This window comes from Onychomys torridus, chromosome 8 (genome assembly GCF_903995425.1).
Source record: "Onychomys torridus chromosome 8, mOncTor1.1, whole genome shotgun sequence".
NCBI classification, from domain to species: domain Eukaryota; kingdom Metazoa; phylum Chordata; class Mammalia; order Rodentia; family Cricetidae; genus Onychomys; species Onychomys torridus.
In genome coordinates this window covers 3,976,335-3,980,904 of record NC_050450.1, presented here as the reverse complement: position 1 = coordinate 3,980,904, position 4,570 = coordinate 3,976,335, and positions in this window count along the sequence as shown.

Sequence of the window (4,570 nt, the reverse complement as noted above, 5' to 3'; positions counted from 1 at the left end):
GGAGGTTTGCTGTGGGGATGTGCAGAGGCAGCCTCTGAGTGAGGGTGGAAGAAAAAAGAGAGAGCGGAGAGAAGGGCTTGCCTTGTATAAGGGGCTCTAGTGCATGTGCATAGGAGAGCAGGCCAGTGTAAATGCCTGAATGCTAACATTCTGGGATTAGGAAAATTGTAATTCTAAGTAGCTGGTCTTATCTTTGTTCAATGGGTATTTTGTTCCTTGGTTTCCGTTTCCTCTCTGGTTCTTAGGAGTGTAGTGGCTCTTTGTTGCCAGTAGGAAAGTCTTCTGGGGTTTGATAGTTGTGGCCACTGGGAGTTCCAGGTGTAAGAATGATATGCAGCGCTGGTTACCAGTGCTGGAAGGTCACGGTCACAACAAAAACCAGTATCAGTATCAGAACTTTATTAGGAGGAAGAGGGATGGGGGAACAAGAGAAACAGGCCTGGGGAAGGAGCACGTCCAAAGAGAGAAAGATGGTGGGGGAAGAGAGAACAGAACAGAGAGAGGGTGGGGTCTGAGTCATGGCTCTTTAAGCCACAGGTGGGCTTACAGAGCTATGGTATGCATGACAATTTGCATAACCATGTTGCTCGTCATAATCACCAGCACACTCTGATGTAAGATGCAAGACCCCTTGTCGAGCTCCTGAACTGCACATGTGCGATCATGCTGCTGGAGCGTAGCAGAATCCCAACACCAGGTAAAATGTATTTCTGGGTATTGGGACCTGAGACTTAGGAATGGGAATGGTCTAGGGCTTCCCAAGAGGTGGAAAGCTGGGTGTTCCACCAGGGTCTGCTTAGTTACTCGCTTGGGAATTCAGGCAGGGAGTGAGAGGGCACAGCAGAGGTCTGCTACACAGCTGGGGATGTGCCTGGGAGATTTTATTAGTAGGAGTAGAGGGAAAGCTGAAGGTCGTGCAGTTTCCTGGCACAAGAGGCCTCAGGCTTTGAGGTTTCAAAAGCCCATCCAGGCCCAGTTGCTCTTCCTGCTGCCTTTGCATCAGGATGTAGAACTCTCAGCTACCTCTCTGCACCATGTCTGCCTGTGTGCCGTCACGGTCTCTGCTATGATGACGACTCTGAAACTGTAAGCATGCCCTCAGTTAAATGCTTCCTTTTATGAGTTGTCTTAGTCAAGGTGTATCTTCACAGTACTGTGAACAGTGACGTAGACAAGGATTTTTTTAAAATATTCTCTTTTTCCAATATTCTATTTACTGAGGCACATTTTGTGCCCTAATATGTAATTAACTTTAGAAAAAGTTCCATTGTATATTCTGCAGTATTTAAATGGAATGTTTCATAGATATGTTAAGCCCATTTGATAGATGATGTAATTTAATTCAGATTTTTATGTTTATTTTGTCCTGTTCCTTGATGAGTCACTACTATTGTATTGGGATTAATCTGTCTTTCCAAAGATTAATCTAGTAGTATTTGTTTTATGAAATTGGGTGTACTCGTATGCAGGGAATATGTGTAGAAATATAATGTTCTCTTGATGGACTGTTCCCTTAACCATTATGAATTGTTTCTTGTCTTTTTCAACTAGCCTTTCTTTTAAATGTTTTGTCAGATATTAAAACAGCCACATCTGCCTGTTTCCTATGTCCATTTGCTCTTTCACCCTAATCTGGAATTAACTACATCTGAAAAAAATCCAGGTGGTTAGGTATACCTGTGAGTGAGTTTTCTTGGTTGAATCATTTGAAGTGGGAAGACCCGCCCTAAATCTAAGCCATGCCTTCTGGTAACAGCCTGTGAAGGGCATGGAAGAAGGGAGTTCTTGCAAACCCTTTATCCTCGCGCTTCCTGGCAAGTCCGTTCCTTCACTATCATTGGAGCCTACTTCAGGACTCGAGCATATGCTGGTGACCAGCTGAGACATCCAGCCTGGTGGGCTGGACAGCTGCTGGACTACTGGACTTTTCATCAGGAGACAGCTTTGTTGAACTAGTCAAACCAAAACCTGCTAAGCCACTCTAATAAATCGCACACAGCAGTTACTGCATAGAAATCCTCAGGAGTGTCACCACTGTGAACTCAAGGCTAATTTGGGCTTCACAGCAACCATTCCTGCCTTGTATATATACATTTTTAAATGGGAATGTTAACATATTAATAGGCAGTTTTCACCTACATGCCATTTCATTCTATATGCATATGGATGTCAACTTGTATTTAAATGTCACATAGGGTATTTGATTCAAAATAAACTATAATGAATGTAATTGTGCTTAAAATGACATCTTTTTTTTTAATAACTCTGGGAATTCTATACAAAATTGATTCTTACTTAATGCACATAAGAAAATTTCCTGTCACTTCTCAGCCTTTGCCAACAGTTGATTACCAAGTCCTGCTGCTTACAAGTGTGTTACAAGTGTGGGCCCTGTGCTTTGCTTTTTATCCTGCCTTTTGTAGTTCAGTAACTACATTGTTTCTGGTAATTTCACTGAAATGGGTTCTTTTTTGAGATAGGGTGTTGGCTCTATAGTACAACTGCCCCTGAGCCCTCACAATCCTTTTGTATCAGTCAGAGGTTCTCAACCAACAGGTTACACCCTTTTGATGGTCAAATGACCCCTTCACAAGGATGGTATATCAGATATTTACATTACAATTCATAACAGTGGCAAGATTACAGTTATGAAGTAGCAATAAAGTAATTTTATCATGTGGAGTCACCACAACATGAGCAGCTGTATGAAAGGGTCACAGCATTAAGAAGGTTGAGAACCCCTGAGCTAAGTGCTGGGATTACAGGACTTAGTAGCCATGGCCATCTTCCCACATTTTAGGTTTTTAAAGATAGGGTTCTACATCAATCAGGTTGCTCTTGAACTCTATGTAATTGGAGATGACCTTGAACTCCTGATCATTCTGCTTCTGTCTTCTGAGTATTGCTGGTATGAATCTCTATGTTTGTTTTTGTTATACATTCCTTTGTTTGTTTGTTTTGTTTTAAGACTGGGTCTCCATGTGAAGCCCTGGCTTAGAAATTGTGGCTACCTCCTACCTGTACTTCCCACATTCCAGAATTACAGGTCTATGCCACCATACCTGGCTGGTTTTGCAATACATTCTTACCTAGCAATTTTTCTCTGGGATTATCTTCCTTTGGACATTGAGCCAGCTGCTAATGACACACCGATAAGGTTTAGTTTCTACACAACCACACCAACCATTTAGAGGTTGTGTGTGTTTCTTCAGGATCTTGACAGTGTTAGGCGTGACAAAGCAGCTGCCAAGCTTGGGATTTTAGTACCTTACCCTCTGAGGATGTTTGCTAATCCCCCGCTCCATTTGACCCTCTGTACTGCTGCTGACACCTCTGATGTCCTGATTCTCAAACTAACAGTGCCTACCCTCAACAGAGTAGATCACCTCCCTGTACCATGGTAACCACAGCAGTAATAGGAGGGCTGTGGGGGTAGAGATGGAAATAATGCTTTCTCTAGAGTGTGGGCAGAAGGGGGACATGGGAGGGTATCTACAATGTGTCTTCTTAAGGGAAAGTAGCCACTATTTCTGCACTTGAATCAAGCATTGTGGGGTACTTTCGTTCCTTCTCAGGAAGGCGAGCAGTAACTGTAGGAAAAAGGGGCTGGCCACCCTGATCCTGGAGCCCAGAATTAGGGAAAGATGGCTCAGATCAGGGCAGAAAGAAATATAATTTGGCTCAGTCAGATCAGAGCCATCTCTGCCCCTGGCCAACTGACTTGTGAAACAAACCAATCACAGAGCAGGACAGTAGAACCCTGGGCCCCAAGTCAATCCCTAGACTTCCTGTGTAAACCTCCCTGCCTGGTCAGTTAGAAAAAGGCTGGTCTCTCCACCCTGGTAAAGGCAGCTAGTCTTCTGGACTCCTCCTTCCCAAATAAATCTCTTTCTCAAAAGACTTTTGGGTGTGAAGACCTTCATTCACTGGTGCACAGAACAACCTTGCTGGGATGTCTCATAGTAGATTAAGCAAAGGGGAGCTGAACAGAAAAACCTTGCTAAGACATCCCATAGTGGATTGAGCAAGGGGGAGCTGAACAGAAGAACCTTGCTAAGATATCTCATAGTGGACTGAGCAAGGCGGAGCTGAACAGAAGATCCTTGCTGGGACATCCCATAGTGGACAGAGCAAGAGAGAGCTGAAAAGTAACACTTTTCTCCTGAGCGGGAGGAGATTGCTACATTTCTGCAGGGGTTTCTCCTTTTGCAGAGTGAAGCAAAGGAAGCAACATCTTAGGCTGGAGAAGCTCAGCTCTGCTAGGAAGCCCCCTTAAGTGGGGGCTGAGCAAAGCTAAGCTGTAGTGGCTCTCCAGGAGAGGAGCAGGATTGCTATTATCCTGTAGGGAGACCATCCCCCATCACACCAGGTATACCTTGACTTTCTGAACAGTCATGATACCCTTCCCTGCTGAAGCAGTTCCAGGCCTGACTCTCCCGAGAAGTCAGAAAAATTTTCCTTCCAGGGTTGGGCTGCTTCTTTGCAGTTCCAACTGTCAGAACTGTGCTAAACAGCTTCAGGTGTTCAGGACACCTTCAGGGCAGAGCTGTTGTTCTGAGCAGCTCGAGGT